Below are 16,896 nucleotides of genomic sequence, written 5' to 3'. Positions count from 1 at the left end.
TGGGAGCTCCCCGGCCCGTCTCTGCGCCTGTGCCTGCCCGTGGGCGGCGGGCTCGGCGGTGGCTGCAGTGCCGGTGGTGGTGGCAGCGGCGGGCGGCAGCAGGGAGACAGTCACACCTCGCTGTTTTGTAAACTGTTTCTCACAGCTTGTTTGTTCCGGGTTAGGGCTGGAGCGGCACCGTATGGAAGTGTGACTCATTGTTTAATGTGGCAGCTCATTAGCAGAGCTTGTTGCTGCCTCTGATTTCTCTGCTCTCACTAATTGGAGAGCCCAGTGGGGCCCTGGCTTCCCGTGAACAAGGAGCCAGTCCCCCGGCTCCACTGGCCCTTGCCCCTCTGGCTCCCCAAGGGGGCCACCCCATGACTGTGGGCACTGCTGTCAGCCAGACCAGGTTCAAATCCCAGCTCGCCCTGGCAGTGTAACCTTAGACAAGGCTCTTGTCCATTCCTCTCTGAGCCTCAGCTTCCCTACTCTCCTAATGGGGCAAGAAGTAGCCACCTCATCAGGGTGGGTAAGAGGGAAAATAATAATGTGTGTACATAGTAGATGCTGGTACATAGTAGGTGCTCAATAAGCCGTTATTGTAGTGTTATGTTTATTAGGCTGGAAGCCCAGGAATCCCTCTGTCCTGACTTCCCTGGCGCAGCCACCCAGCCCAGAGGTGCCTCAGAGCCTCCAGGTATAATGACACATTTCTTTGTAGGTCATCGAACATTTCTTCTTTGCATGCTAAACAGCTTCTGAGAAAAATCCACCAGGCTCTCTTCACCCTCTGCACCCCTGGAAGAGGCCATCCAGTCCAGTTGAGGACAGTCCTGGCCTGCCTGGGAGGAGAAGTCTGTGTTCCTGGAGCTCTTCCTGAGACCTCAGCTCTCCTCTTTCATGCCACATGGAACACATCTGCTCCCTTGGCCCCGTGACTGTCCTTTGCTATTTGGAGACAGGGATCAGGTCCCCTCTCTAAGTCTTCTCTCCAGGTGGAACCAGTCCAGGTCTTTCAACTGTCCCTTCTGTGACATACTTTGTGGGGTCACTGAATACAGCCCCACTGGACTGTGACGTCAGAGATGCCCCTGGGGTTGTGCAAGCTGTGGCCTCCTCCTGTGGCCCCTGCTGTCTCTGGATATGCCCCTCCCTGCCTTCATGCCTCTTGAGATGTGCAGTCTAGAATTCTGCACAGATAGGGGCAACCCCATCTCCTCCTACATTTGAGACTTGTGTGGTCAACAGCAGTATAAGGTGGGCAAATTTTCTAATAGCCACCTTAAAAAAGAGGTGGGAATTCTCCAGAGGTCCCCCGATTGTTAGGACTCTGCCTTTCTGCACTTCTACTGCTAAAGGGCTCAATCCCTGGTTGGGGAACTAAGATGCCACAAGACCAAATAAAAAAGTAATGTGTCTAGGTAACATGAACTTAAAATTATATTTTATTTAAGGTAATATATTCAAAGTATTATTTCAACATAAACTGTTCAGCATAAAAATAATTAATGAGATATCTTAAAATTAAAGAAATCTTCAAAATCTGGTGTTTTCACACTTAGAGCACATCCCATTTGGGAAAAACCATGTTTCAAATATTCAGTAACCACCTGTGACTGTGGCTGTGGTGGTAGACAAGTGTGAGGCAGGTCTAGACTTCAGCTCTACCAATGTGGTCTGAATGGGTTGGGTGTTGTATCTAACGCATCACCCCCACCCAGGAGGGAAGAATGTCAAGGGCCAGGGCCTCTGGCTGCCAGGAGATCTGGGTTCCAGTCTTGGCTGTATCACAAGCTCACTTGATATGTGACCGTGGACAAGTCACTGCCCCTCTCTGAGCCTCAGTTTCCTCATCCGACACGTATGAGGTAAGAGGAAGAATCATGCACTCTATGGAAAAGGCAATGGCACACCACTGCAGTACTCCTGCCTGGAAAATTCCATGGATGGAGGAGCCTGGTGGGCTGCAGTCCATGGGGTGATAGAGTCGGACACGACTGAGTGACTTCGTTTTCACTTTTCACTTTCACGCATTGGAGAAGGAAATGGCAACCCAATCCAGTGCTCTTGCCTGGAGAATCCCAGGGACGGGGGAGCCTGGTGGGCTGCCATCTCTGGGGTCGCACAGAGTTGGACACGGCTGAGGCGACTTAGTCTGGTCTAGTCACGTGCTCTACGCCAGGAAGTCTCCAGGTGCCCTTTATGTGTTCTCTTACATATTTCTTGGGAAAACCTTGTGATGTGAATTTTCTTACTTTTATTATTATTATTTTTAAAAGATATTTTTGAAGTGGACCATTTTTAAAGTCTTTATTGAATTTTTTACAATATTGTTTTTGTTTTGTGTTCTAATTTTTTTGGCTGCGAGGCATGCGGGATCTTAACTCTCTGACCAGGGATCAAACCTGTACCCTCTGCACTGGAAGAAGAAGTCTTAACCCCTGGAGCTCCTGGGAAGTCTCAATGTAAGTTTTCTTATCTCTGTTTCCCTAGAGAGGAAACTGAAGCTCAGAGAGCTCTGACCTCTTCCCTACTCTGGAGAGCTTGTCTATTCACCTGATTGGTGGGCAGGTTGCTCCTGGCTTCCTAGCCACCATAGATATCAGTAGGGCTCAGTCTCAGGCAGGCAGCTCCCACCCCGCCTCCTTCCTTGTCATGACTCCCTCCCTAAGGAACAGACAGGACAGGTGATGGCAGCGTTTGGAGGTGTGTTTGCAGGTGGCGGTCTGCTAGATGGAAAACCTCCATCTGCTCTGATGTCTGGTCTGTCTCTGCAAAGCTGTCCCACCAACAGTAGGTGGCTGTGTGGTCAGGTCCCAGCCCCTCCCTGTGCTTATTCCTGCTCCACCAGGATTTATTAGGGTAAAACCCAGACATCAGATTGCCCATGGCTCCCTCCCTTCCTCCACTGCCTTCCTAGCTTCTCAAATCCAGCTGGGCTCTCCTTCCTGTCCACAGACTCGCCTTCCAATCCCAGAGCCATCATCTGTCATCTGTGGGACTTTGAGTAAATCACTTTTTTTGGACAGAATTTTGGTTTCCATGTCCCTTCTTCACAAGCTGGTGGGAGTAATGGCTGAGATAACCTGTGTAATGTGTCTTTCTCAGTAGTAGGTGTAAATGTTCATTGTAACCGAATCTTACAGGTCATTTTAGGAATGACTTAACTTACTTTCATAAACTTGTCCTCGCCCAAGTGCCTCTGTTAGGCTCTGTATGGCTTTCTTCCCTCTCCCTCAAGCCATTGGGCCTTTTGGCCTGGCCAGGCAGGCTCCCCACCGTTCTCTGAATGGAGAGGTCATTCACAGATGGCCACTTCTCTCGGGAGAGCACGGGATGAGGGGGCTGAAGGGGAGCTTGGAGGTCATGCCTGGGGTAGCCCATCACCAAGTCTTCAAAAGTAAGACAGGTGTGACAGTGTGAATCTTTCTCAAGTATTCCCTGTGTTTCTAAAAGAGGAGATTTGACTTGAACTTAACTTTTTACTGATTTGGGATCATCATCAGGGATAGACATTTTTATATTAAAATAAAGAGTGAGGGTATGAACTTATGTTGAGTGGCCACGCTCTACCAAGTCTCTTGTAAAATGATGTCATCCAATTCTTACAACCCTGATGTAAAGTTTGCATATTATCCCCTATACACATATGAAGAAATGGAGGCTCACGGCTGTTTAGAGATGTGGCGGGGCCTCATGCAGAGGGATTCAGCCCTCCTACATCTACACTGCCTCTGGAGGGCCTTTGGGCTCCACTTTGAGGTCCTTTAATGCCTAGGATTTCTTATGTGAGCTTTAGAGGTTAGCCTTGCTCTTGCTGGGGGCTGGTGGTGAATGCTGGGAGTAGTTGCTGCCTCACTTTCTGGCTTGCCCTGGTCTGAGAAAGTATATACTGCAGCACATGCTTTAAGCTTGGCTTTCTTGACCTGTGTGCTATATCTGCACTGTTTACCAGTTCCTTCTTCTTTAACCTCTCTTTTCTCTTGGTTTTCCAGAGTCCACCATTTCTTAACTCCCCGGCTTCTCCTTCCCAGACTCCTTTGAAGTTCCCAGAATCCTTTGCAGTCTGCCCATGCTCTGCTCCCCATAATGTGCTCCATCACCCCCTTGGATTCTCTGCTCTCTTCACATCTTGCTCCACATCACCCATCACCTCAGTGTCTTAGCCCCTCCCATAGTTTCTCCATCTTGGTGCCAAGGATTTAAGACCACATTTCCTGTCCACACCTCTTCTCAGAGCCTTGGACTTCATATCAATGTCTGCCAAGTGGATGTCCTCCCTGGCTGTCCTACAGACACCTCCACTTAGCACTTCCAAACCAAAATCCATCCCTTGCTCTCAAGTGCCCACACCCTCTTGTGATCCCTGGCTCAGTGAACGCCCTCCCTGCTGTGCTATGCTTTATGAAAATATGGGCTTCTGTTTATCAGGGGCTTACAGAGTGTAGGCTCCAAGCTAAGTGATTCCATGGCTCTTCTTGATCCTTCATCAACCGAGAGAGGTTGCCATTGTTTTATCGTCATCCCCATTTCACAGGTGAAGATGTAGTAATAGGAGTTTCTGGCACAAAGTAAGCACTTGACAAGTGCCGGTTCCTTTTTACGGCTTTTGTTTTTTCAACTATCTAATTTCATAAACTAAATCAGCTATGCTCAAGCCATGCTGGGGTACACAGCCATTGTTCCCACCTGGGACATCTTCACATGTCCAGCTTGTACTATGAGTCCAACTTGGCAAAGCACATGCCTGGCTGCTTCTTTGTCCTGAAATATCTCATCCACAATGCTCCCAGCAAAGCCCCAGACCTTTCTTCAAGAGGAAGCTTTGGTCTGTGAAGAGACTGTGCAGAAGGTTACCCAGGAACCCATTTTTAGCCAGGCAGACCCCAAGCCTGCTCCCTTTCTCACCTCAAATTACAGCTAAGGCACAGGTGATGGCAATGTTTTCAGGTGTGTTTGCAGACAATAGTCTGCTTGATGGAAATGCCTTCATCTGCCTGGGTCTGGTCTACCTCTCCAGAGTGGGTCTATCTGGTGGGTGATCATGGGGCCAGGTCCCTGCCCTCCCCTACATCTGCTGTTACTATTGTTGTCATTGTCATTCACACAATAACCCTGTGAAGTAGGTATTATTAATGTCTCTTTTGAAAAAAACAGTCTCTAATTGACATATTAGTTTTAGGTGTACAATATAATGATTTGATATCTGTATGTATTGCAAAATGGTTACTGCAGTAAGTTTAGTTACTGTCCACATCACTTACACCACACCAGTTACAATTTTTTTCTTGTGATTAGAAATTTTAAGATCTACTCCCTGTTGTTGTTCAGTTGCTCAGTCATTTTCAACTCTGCAGCCTCCTGGACTGCAGCATTGCCAGGCTTTGCTGTCCTTCACTATCTCCTGGATTTTGCTCAGACTCATGTCCATTGAGTCAGTGATACCATGCAACCATCTAATCCTCTGTCACCCTCTTCTCCTCCTGCCCTGAATCTTTCCCAGCATCAAGGTCTTTTCCAATGAGTCATCTCTTCACATCAGGAGGCTAAAGTATTGGAGCTTCAGCTTCAGCATAAATCCTTCCAATGAATATTCATGGTTGACTTCCTTTAGGGTTGACTGATTTGATCACCCTGCTGTCCAAGGGACTCTCAAGAGTCTTCTCCAGCACTATAGTTTGAAAGCATCAGTTCTTTGGCACTCAGCCTTCTTTATGGTCCAACTCTCACACCTGTACATGACTACTGGAAAAATCATAGCTTTGACTCTATGGACCTTTGTCGGCAAAGTGATGTCTCTTTGCTGACAGATATACTCTTAGCAACTTGCTAAGATCTACTCCTGGCAACTTTAAAAATATGCAACAGTAGTATTAGCTATAGTCACCACACTGTATATCACGTGTGCAGGACTTCTTTATCTTCTAACTGGAAGTTTGTACCTTTCGAACACCTTTATCCATTTTGCCTACCTTCACCTCCCCTAGCAACCACCAGTTTGTTCTCTGTATCTGTGATAAGGTTTTTTAGATTCCACACGTAAATGAGATCACACAGTGTTTGTCTTTATCAGATTTATTTCATTTAGCATCATGCCCTCAAGATCCATCCATGTAGTCACAAATGGTAGGATTTCCTTCTTTTTATGGATAATATTCTACTATATATGTGTATGTCTCATTTTTTCTTCATCCTTTCATCAATCTATGGACACTAAGGCTGTTTCTATGTCTAAATAACACTGCAGTGGACATGGGGGAGCAGAAGTGAAGTGAAGTGAAAGTCGCTCAGTCTTGTCCGACTCTTTGTGACCCCATGGACTATACTGTCCATGGAATTCTCCAGGCCAGAATACTGGAGTGTGTAGCTTTTCCTTTCTTCGGGGGATCTTCTCAACCCAGGGATCGAACCCAGATCTCCTATGCTGTAGGTGGATTCTTTACTAGCTGAGCCACAAGGGAAGCCCCAGGAGAGCAGATGTCTTTTCAAAACAGTGCTTTGGTTTCCCTCAGATAAATTCAATGCCTCTTTATAGCTAAGAGAACTGGGACTCAGGGAGATGGAGTGACCTGCCCAAGGCTACAGGGTTAGAGCCAAAATCTAAACCAGGTCCTGATTCAACGTATGTGCTCTTCCTATGTTCAATTTCAAGGTGATTAGTTGGTTAAGGAGAGTAAGATTGAGTTGTTCTTAAAATGACTTAAATGTAGGTAGAAAAAAAAAAGAGGGACTTAAGATTCAGTCAGTGAAATTTACTGAAAGTAGTGGATAAAGCACATTCACATATGTTCACATTTATTGCCTTAGTTGTTACTAAGTTGTCACAAAATTGCCTCAATCTTGTGAGGATGCAGGAATCTCCCCAACCCAAACATGGAAACTGAGATTCTGCCAAGCACAGTGATTTGCTCAAAGTCCCACATGTGGGATGACCCAGACAGGTGATGCCCTGGGTCTGGAAGGAAAGTCTTTGAGACTCCAAGTCCAGTGCTCAGTTCTGGAGACTGTGAGATGGTGGTCAGGAGCGATGTGCTGGGGAGGAAGCAGATGGAGAGAGTGAGCCTTAGGCAAAGTAGTCTGGAGCTTTACTTTACTATGTTCTGGTAGAGCAGGAACAGGTATACAAATCCATTTGAGGGGATAAGGAAACTGAGGCTTGGAGAAGTGCAATAACCTGTTTAAAGCTACACAGCTAAGGTAGTGATGCTGGTATTCAACTCAGATCTGTCTGACTCTTACGGCTTGGCCCTCTGCACCACTCCACATTGTGGTTGCCAAAGCCACATACCTCCTCTTTCTGATGGTCTCTTCTCCCAGCGATAGCCCTGAGGTCCATTAGGAACTCTGGATCCTTTCCTCTCAGGTAGAAAGGCCTTGAGTGCCTCTATCTTATAACTCCAAAGAATGCCAGGCACTGTCCTAGGTAATTTACCTGTATTATTTCATTGAAACCTCATGATAATCCTGAAAGGTTAGAATTACTATTATCCTCATTTTTGTGATGAAGAATGTGAGGCCTAGAGAGGGCATATGATTAGAAATGAGGAAAACTGGAATTTGTATCAGTGACTTACTCCAGACCTGAGTTCTTAACTACTACCTCCCTCCACCTTTTTTTCCCCTGGATTGGTGTCAATTTCACTCTCTGAGATATATAAAGCCACAAGCCCTAAAGACCAGAGTCCATATCTCCAACTACCCTTGTCCCTATCCATAAATCCCCATCTCTTCTTAAAGACACCACTCACCCTGAATGCCACAAATAAAGTCCGACTAAACCTGGGGGCTTGTTTGTCCCAAGTCTTCAATTCTCACACTCAGTCTCAGCTTGGTAGTATTGGCTCCATTTTCCTGAGGAGGTTGTTGAGGCTCTAGGGTCTTGAGGGTGGGCATCTAGGTCTAGAACCAGGTCTGTGTGTCTTTCAGACCCATGTTGTTTCTACTCACCATGCCCCTCCCACCTGGGAGGCTCTGAGGGAGCCTGGAAAGTCTTCCACTTAGCATCATGATGTCTGCATTCTGGCCAGCTCTGCCCCTACCCAGATATCTCACAATGTCTCAGGGACTTGGTTCCCGTCCAGTCCCAGATCAATAGGACGAGGTGGCAATGGGCTTGATGATTTCTAAGGCTCTTCCTGGTCTGAGAGCATGGGGTCTTGTCCACATGACTCCATCTCAAGGCCCACAGGGAGAACAGGGCGCAGCTCCAGCACAGGCTCAGCCTCTGAATACTCAGGGATCTGAGATGACCCCTATGTCTCCAGAGGGGTCACCAGTCACACCCCTCCTCAGTGGAGGCTAAGTCACCTGGTTTTCCTGGTTTCTGGAGCCTTTGCCAAAGGTCTCCTCATTAGACTCTGTCTACCTAGGCTGTGCACTCATCAGGCCCGTCCTGGGGCAATGGAGGCAAAGAGACCAGATCGCTGGACCGCTTTACTGAGTCACTGTGCTTGTCAGCTGAACTCTTCCCAGGGCACTCATTACTCATGACAGCATTTACCTCTTTTTTCCTTTATTGTTGTTCATTTGTTGTGTGTGTTAGTCGCTCAGTCCTGTCTGACTCTTTATGACCCCATGGACTGCAGCCCACCAGGCTCCTCTGTCCATGAGATTTTTCAGGCAAGGATACTGGAGTGGGTTGTCATTTCCTTCTCCAGGGGATCTTCCCAACCCAGGGCTTGAACCCAGGTCTCCTGCACTGCAGGCAGATCCTTTACCAACTGAGCTAGAAGGGAAGCCCCTCATTTGTTGTAAAGCTATTCAACAATACAAAACTACATAAAGTAAAAGGGGAGGCTCTCCCTAATCTTCATTATTAGCTCTTGATTGGAACTAATTAATCTTAACAGTTTGGGGAAATCCTTCATACACACACACACACACACATATATATGTATAGGACTTCTATATACATGGATCCGTACATGCCACATGCACATGTACAGTATTGACAGAAACAGATCACATATTATACACAGTGCCCAGCATGCTGCAGGCACTGCTACATTTCTGTCACTTCTTTTTTCACTTAATGTGACATCATGGACACCTTTCTGTGTTAGCACACGGAGGTCTGTTTATTCTTTTTAAGGGCTGCGTCGTTTTCCTCTGCATGGCTGAGGCAGAACGTAATCTCCTGCAGGTGGCCTCCAGTGTTTCCCTATTATAACCATGGCTGTCACTTTAGTGACTATCACATGCCTGTCTCTGTAGGAGGCCCTTTAGGTACATGTTTTCTGAATATGTCATTCTTGGAAACCTCGCTTGGCATCTAATAAATGCTCAGGAAATTATCAGGAGACCCAGCTCAAGCATTTCACCTGCGTGAAGCCTCTCTTGCCCTCTTCCCCCACCCCCTCCAGCCCACCATTCAGGTCCTGCGCAGGATGAGAGACATGAGTGGGATAAAACCCAGAGCGAGAGGACCTCACAGACCAGTAAACAGATGTGGGAACAAATGTTCGTAATGACAGGCCAGGGTGAATGGAACAAGAAGCAGGTACAAGCAACAGAGGAGAAAGGACGGATACGGCCTCGGGGGCCTGGGAGACTTCTCCGGGAAGGGACGCTGGAAGTTAGCCAGGTGTGTGCGGATGATGCTTCGGTCTGTCTTTACCCTTCACGTGACTTACTTCCTGCATCTGTTCTTCTTTCATTCACCATTCATATCACCTCAATTCCAAAAAAAGGGACTTGGGGGATATCCCCGTATTTATAAAATGGCTCATATGCCAACAACAGCATGATTAATTGAAGAAAAGGAGTGAGGGTTTTGTTACAAAATGGATGAAGAGATGAACCATAAACCTAGACTGAGGATAGTTCCTGCAACAGAACACAAGGGGTGGCTGTGCTTCCTGGCAGGAAAGAGGGTCGTACCTGCTGCGCTGTGGGGGCAGGGCGCCTGCTCAGCCCCATCAGCAGCGCCCATGCCTCCTCTCCACACCTGACCCTTGGTTGGTTCCCGGGTTTATGGTTCTCCTGTATATTGGGCTGGTCGGGATTCGGGCTTGATCTTTAACTCTGACTCATTCACATGACTAAGCTGGATGGAGAGGCTGTGGACCGACAGTTTCGGAGCGTCTACTGTCCGCCACTCCTTTCCAGCTACCCCGCTCTGAGACACAAACAAAGCAACTGCGGTACAGAAAAGTTCAAAGAAACGCTGGCAGGGCTGGCCCTGGGACCACGGCTCCTGATCCCAGCACACCCTCTTCACAGGTTCAGCTAAAGCTGGCCTGGGGATGGTGTATTTCAGAACAAGGAAGCAGCCTGGACGTGATGTTTGCCAAGCAGGAGTTGCACAGCAAGCTGGACACAGCAAGCATATCCCAAGTGGGAACAGTGGTTGTGTACCCTGGTAGGACTTGAGTGTAGCTGCTTTAGTTTATGAATTTCACCCGTTTTAAAAAAAAAAAACAATGCTGTGAGACAGAGCTAGTACTTGTCAAGTGCCTCCTATGTGCCAGAAACTTGTTACTACGTCTTCACCTGTGAGATGAGGATGACAATGAAAGCAACCTCTCCAGGTGATGAATGATCAAAGAGAGCCATGGAATCACTTAGCATGGAGCTAGCCCTTGTCAGACCCTTGATAAATATTATTATCTTTGTTGTTATTATCACCATTCTCACAGTAGTTCTGTGAAGTTGCTGCTGCTAAGTCGCTTCAGTTGTGTCCGACTCTGTGCGACCCCATAGACAGCAGCCCACCAGGCTCCTCTGTCCATGGGATTCTCCAGGCAAGAACACTGGAGTGGGTTGCCATTTCCTCCTCCATCTGTGAAGTAGATGTTGCCAAATTTGCCTTATGCCTGAGGAACTGAGGCTTAGGGAGAAGCACCCGAGGTCACCACCGGGACACTAACCCAGGGCTGTTGGGCTCAGCTCTTGTGCTCTTTTCATGCTGAGCTATAAAGGAAAGGCCAGGACATAAACTGAAGGCTCAGAAGAAGCAGAAGGCATCCAGGCCTGGGGCAAGTGTGTATGGCATTAGGTTCCTCTACTGGGCGAGGAGGCCTCTGAAAGACAGGTGCAGAGAACATGGATACAGTCAGCTGGCCTGTGCCTACAGCCACAGTTACAGCCACATCATGTAGGCTGTGCTCAGGCCCTGTAGAGCCCCCAGAGGACCAGTGGAGACAAAGTTGCAAGGCAGACTGGGGCTGAACCCAGATCCCAGGGTGCTGGGCATGGGACGGCCAGGCCACCTAAAGGGGCCATCTCATGGAAGCTGGGTGATGAGAGCTTAGGAAAGCTTTATCATTTGCAGGGACCACATTTTTGACTTGTTCTCACTTACTCTTATCTAAGTATCACATTACAATGATTAAAAAGTAAAAATTAAAGGATTTTCCTGGTGATCCAGTGGTTAAGACTTCTGTTACATGGGGCATAGGGTTTGATCCTTCATCAGGGAAATAAGATCCCACATGCTACATGGAGTATGGCCAAAAAATAAGTAGAAATTAAGAGTGTGGACTGAACACGTTTCACAAAACATGGATGCAGATGATGGCCTATCCCATCTGCTGCCGTGTTGGCCACACTTGGCTTGGGCAGTCTGTACCACCCATGTGACATCACTCACCTATGCAGGCAGCAACCAGGTGAGAGAAAACAGTTGCAGTGGGGAAAGCATCAGCTTTGGGGCTGGAAAACTCTGGCTTGGCTCTTTGCTCTGTGACCTGGGGGAAGTTAGTTGACGTCTCTGAGCCTCTGCTGCCCCCCCTAAAATAATGCCAACCTCTTAGGATTAATTTAAGGATCAAGAGAGAACCATGGAATCAATTAGCATAGAGGCTATACTTGATAAATAAGTAAGATAAGGAAGCACTTGATAATAATGATGGTGATGATGAGGGTGATGTTTATTAAATATTATTATTGTTATCATACTCACAACAACCCCATAAGTTTTCTCCAGCAGATACTGCCTCAATTTCCTCAGCAGATGCCCTCAGTGTCCCCATCTGTAAAATGGGAATAGCACCAATGGCTCCAGAGTGAGGCCATCAGGATGAAATGAGCAGGTGCATACGGCCCAGTGCCTGGCACACAGGAGGCCTTCTGTTACTTAGCCTCCCCCCTCCTCCTATTAGCTGGCACATCAGTGGGGCTGGTTGCTGTCACTCTTCTAACTTGCTGGGAGTCCATGGCCTTTCTTCCCAGCATGCTTCATTCCAGAGGGGCCTAAGTCTGAGAATAAGGCTGGGGAGGCAGTGATGGGCCCAGGAGACAGAGGGCAAGGCCATGCTGAAGGCCACAGGGATAGATTTCCTTACAATGCCCCGGAGGTTACGCAGCTCCTTCTCCATGTCATCTTTCATTCTCCTGCCCACTCTGGTGGTAGGTGCATCTCCATTTTGCAGGCGGGGAAACTGAGGTATGGTACCAGGCCCAGGTCCCCTAGGGAGTCCATGATGGAGCTGGCATTCACTGCTGTGTCCACAGCTCCCTGTCCTCCAGGGCTGGGGCTGGGGCTGCTGCCGAGGTCAGAAGCAGCCAACCCAGGGGGCTCTGGGTGAATGTCTGTGGGCTCCTCACAGGCAGAGGCTCACTGGCTTGGGAAGTCTGCTGCCTTCATGGCCTGATGGGCCTCGGGGGACCTGGTGAGAGGGGGCAGCTGGAAGGTCCTAGAAACCTCATTCCTTTCCCTAGGACTCCTTCTCTGACCAGCCATGGCTCTACAGAATTCCAGACGACTTTAGCATTTTGTGAGGAGATATCAAGGCACTGTGAATGTTGGCTTGCAATGGAACCTTCGAGATCATCTGATGCAGGCCTCTCACCTGTTTGATCAGAAAACAGAGGCTCTGAGGAACAGAGCAGTGAGGAGCAGAACACTGTCGTCCAGTGATCTGCTCGGATCACTGGGTCAGGAAGATGACAGGCCAAGCCAGGACAATCCCGAGGAAGGCCACGTGGGCAGGAGGGCCAGCCCGGGCCGTGAGGCCACAGTGAGATGCTGGGGTCTTCTGCCCGGCACTGCTGTCAAGCCCCACTTCATCTTTTCCTTTCAACATCCCTGGGAGGTCAGAGTTGCTGTCGTCACTCTACATGGTAAGAAACAAGACTCAGTGCAGTCTACAGTCCAGACTCAGAGCAGTCTACAGTCCAGCCTCCTGGTGAAAGAGGCAGAATCTGAAGCCCTTCCTGCAGGTCCCCAAACCCCCCACCTTTTCTAGTACACCTCTTGTAGTGGGTTGAATAGTGTTCCCCACCCCCAAAGTTTACGCTCTTCCTGAAACCTTAGCTTTGGATTTTTTTTTTTTTTTTTTTGAAACAAAGTCTTTGCAGATGCAATTAGTTAAGATTAGGTCATAGTGGAGTAGGGTGGACCCTAAATCCAGTGTGGCTGGTGTCATCATAAGGAGGAGACAGACCCAGAGAGGATAACGCCATGTGAAGACAGGGAGAAGGGACGGGAAAGACTGCTGTGTGAAGACAGAGGGAGAGAGTGGAGTGATGTGTCTATATGACAAGGACTGCCAGGATCACCGGCAAGCCCCAGAAGCAGGAAGAGGCGAAGAAGGACTCACCCCCAGAGCCTTCAGAGAGAGTGTGGCCCTGCCAGCATCTTGATTTCAGACTGCTAGTCTCCAGAGCTGTGAGACAATAAATTCCTGTTCTTTTAAGCCGCTTCGGCACTTTGTTGCAGCAGCCCCAGCAGACAAATACACCTCCTTCCTGTTGTACAGAAAGAAGGGAGACTTGCAATCCTCATGTGTCCCAGGTGTGGCTGTGTGGAAGTTTAGACTATCAGGGCTAACTCAAGGAGGAGAAGGATGAAAGGAGCATACATTTGTCTGACATTTGACTTTACACAGATGGACTTAATCATCCCCAACATGTAAATATAGTCCCATTTCACAGATGAGGAAAGTGAGGCTCAGAGAAGGGAAACGATTGGCCTCAAAGCTCAGTTTTCCCCTGTCTCTAGTGCTTGGCGAGGAGCAAACCCAGGCTCCAGTTTGAGTTCCAGGAAAGCAGGCTACTCACTTCCCTTCTCTGAGCTTCATTTTCTTCATCTAGAAAATGGGAGTGACAGTGTCTGCCTCTCAGGTGCTTGTGAGAACAAAATGAGTTTATTCTGTCATCCAACAAATGCTTATTGAACGTCTCTGTGCCAGCCCCTGCTCTGGGTCCTGGGGGTATAGCTGCGAACAAGATAGGCAGAGTTCTTGCCCCCAAGGATTATCATGCTTGGCAGGGTCTCTGCAGGGGCTGGCACTGAACGGATGCCATTATATATATATATATATATACACACCTATGGATGATTCATGTTGAGGTTTGACAGAAAACAACAAAATTCTATAAAGCAATTATCCTTCAATAAAAAAATAAATTAAAAAAATTGATGGGGATAAGGATACAGGATTGAAGGGGGATGGTGGGTGGGACAGGTTTGACCTACAAGAGTTCTTCACTTCAGCACTATTTCTCTGCCACTGTTGGTGGTGGTCCAGCTCCCTGGCCCAGGAGGACACAAGGTTCTCTTGGTTGGAGGCTCATGTTTGGGGGCATTGAGCTGGTCTAAGTCACCTCCCTAAAGCCAGCAGGACTCTCTGTCCCAGGCCGGCACTGTGGAGGCAACTGCAGGAGCCGTGGTCTTGTCACAAAGCCCTGCCCTGCTGCGCTGCCCCCCTCAGCCACACAGCCTCAGCTCAGCCCCACCCACTCTCTGACGTGGTCCTGGGCCAGGCCCGAGCCTGCCCTGGAGGCTCTCCCAGCTGTCCTGATGTCCCCTCTGGCTCCTACAGACTCTCCCTCTTCCACCCCTGGAGGCCTCAGCTGGGCACCAGCCCCTCCCCCTCCAGAGGCATCCCCAGACATCACCCCTGTGTTATTCTCTTTTCCTGACAACTGTGGCATCAGATGTCGACCAGGCTCTGCTCAGCATCAGCAGGCGGGGACAGGGGGGCAGTTCTTGATAACTGTGTGGTTAAGGAGGGATCCCCCAGGAAAGGCTAGGAAGGGCTGGTCCTGGCCTGGCTCTGCTCCCGACTCTCTGCTCTGCCTTGACCAAACTCCTTCCTCCCCAGACCTCAGCTTCTCTGAGCCACGAAGGGGAGGCAGTCCTCTCTGGGCTCTTGAGGATAAAAAGGGACACAGGCAAAATCCTTCAGGGACTGGGAATGTGCTGGGCGAGTGGCAGTGGGTTCCAGAGAGCTGACTGTCTTCTAGGTGGGTTCTGGAAGGAGGTTTCCAGGGGTGCAGAGCAGCTATGCCCGTCAGACCTCAGCAAAGCCTGCCCTTCTGTCCTCACTTGCCCCGAGTGAGCCGGGACAGCTGGCACTGCGCTGGGGAAGCAGGCTCCGGCGGGTCCTGACAGCTCAGCAGTGGCAGCGGTGGAGGTGGCGGTGGCCACAGACGCAGGGGCTATTCTGAGAGCTGGGAGGGCATGGGGAGTGAGACTGGAGGAGGGGAAGCAGCTGGGAAGACACAGTCCTGTCGGGGGTGACAGTAGTGTCACTGTGTGGCCTGAGAAGGGATCTGCCAAGGGCAGTGTGCCTTAGGAGAGCTGGGTAGTACGTGCTCATCGCTGGGAGGGATGGACCCGCTGAGGTACGAGACATGCCCTGGGATTGTCTGGTGTATGTATGTATGTACACAAGTTTTGTGATCCAAGTACGAGCTGACCCGGTAAAGCAGGTGTCTGAGTGTGCCTGAGTGTGTGTGCACTGGAATGCAAGTGTGTTAAGTCCAAGGGAAGGTTTGAGCAGAAGCAAACGTGCCTGTGTGTGGAAGGGGGAGGAGAGCGAGGGTGAGCAAGTAGGGGCTTGTCTGTGAGCAGAAATGAATGTGGGAGTAGCAGCGAGGGTAATTGGGAGCTTGAGGGCAGGTGTGGGGGAGGGGAAGGGAGTGGACGAGAGTCCTGGGGTTGGGACCACAGGAACTTGAGGGTCTATGTAATTGGGACACATGTATGAGGGACATAGACAGGTGTGCCTGCGAGCAAGCCCGAGTGTGTGAATGGACACCATCATGTGTGTGGCGACAGCAGGTGGGACAATGTGACCTGGGACAAACGGAGGGAAGGTAACACCTACAGTAATAAAAAAATGCTAGGATTATTGAGCACTTACTATGAGCCTGATGCTGACATTCATGATTTTATTGAATTCTCCAAATAGCCTCTGAACTTGTGCTATGATGTTACTCATTTATAGATTAGGAAATAGTGGATTTGGGCAGTTAAGGAACTTGTCCATACTTTAATCATTAATGTTAGACTGCCTCACAATGAACATATGAGCAGGAACCAAGTTGTGAGTAGAGAAAAGTGAGTGTCTGTGTACATGGTGGGGAATGTGTGTGTCTATGTAAAGTGGGGGCTGAGTGTGCCCAGTGTGGGACCCAGACTAGAGTCCAGGCAGAAGCTGTAGACACTGGGTAGGGCAGGGGCCAGAGCAGAGCCTGAGTCAGCCTTTAGGGCATCTCTGCCAACCTGGCTTCCCAGTCCCGCAGCAGCCTGTGCCAGGGCCCCCAGCTAAGGATCCTCCCTGCTCTGGTATGGCCCCCAGCAGGCCCCATCTCACAGAGCAGGCTAAGCCAGAGCTGAAGACTAGCAGGAGGCCTGCCTGGCTTCCAGGGAACTTGAGGGGGCAGCCTCCAGCATGGGCACGGAGGGCATATGAGAACTGTGGGAGGGAGTCCAGCAATGATTTCAGGGCCCTTGTGTCTCTAAACTGAACCACCTGGAGGGTGTGTATACGTAAGCAGAAGAGGGGCAGCCAATGGTTTCCATGCCCACCCTTGCCTTCGGAATGTGACTCAGGCAGATGCCACGCCAGGCATTTGCAAGCTGGACCTGCTCCCACCCTCGGCAGTGGGGGGGTGGTTGGCAAGGAGGGGCCTCTCCGGCCCCACCCCCATCCTCACCCTTGGCCCTACTCCTTGGGACCTAGG

General features: G+C 49.4%; 1 long non-coding RNA gene across 2 annotated transcripts; it reads left to right on the top strand.

Moving 5' to 3' along the window:
- The first annotated feature begins 442 nt into the window (after nt 1–442).
- Nucleotides 443–13,658, top strand: LOC132344931 (uncharacterized). 2 transcript variants are annotated; one of them, XR_009494019.1, is made up of 4 exons: nt 443–2,447; nt 9,345–9,565; nt 12,643–13,044; nt 13,356–13,658. It is a non-coding gene; the product is annotated as an uncharacterized lncRNA (long non-coding RNA). The 2 variants fall into 2 exon arrangements; XR_009494018.1 differs by having other exon boundaries at nt 448–2,447; nt 12,643–13,658.
- Nucleotides 13,659–16,896: the final 3,238 nt, after the last annotated feature.

Source organism: Bos taurus, chromosome 3 (assembly GCF_002263795.3).
Source record: "Bos taurus isolate L1 Dominette 01449 registration number 42190680 breed Hereford chromosome 3, ARS-UCD2.0, whole genome shotgun sequence".
NCBI classification, from domain to species: domain Eukaryota; kingdom Metazoa; phylum Chordata; class Mammalia; order Artiodactyla; family Bovidae; genus Bos; species Bos taurus.
The sequence above is the reverse complement of the archived record's forward strand: the minus strand, read 5'-3'. Positions and strand labels throughout refer to the sequence as shown.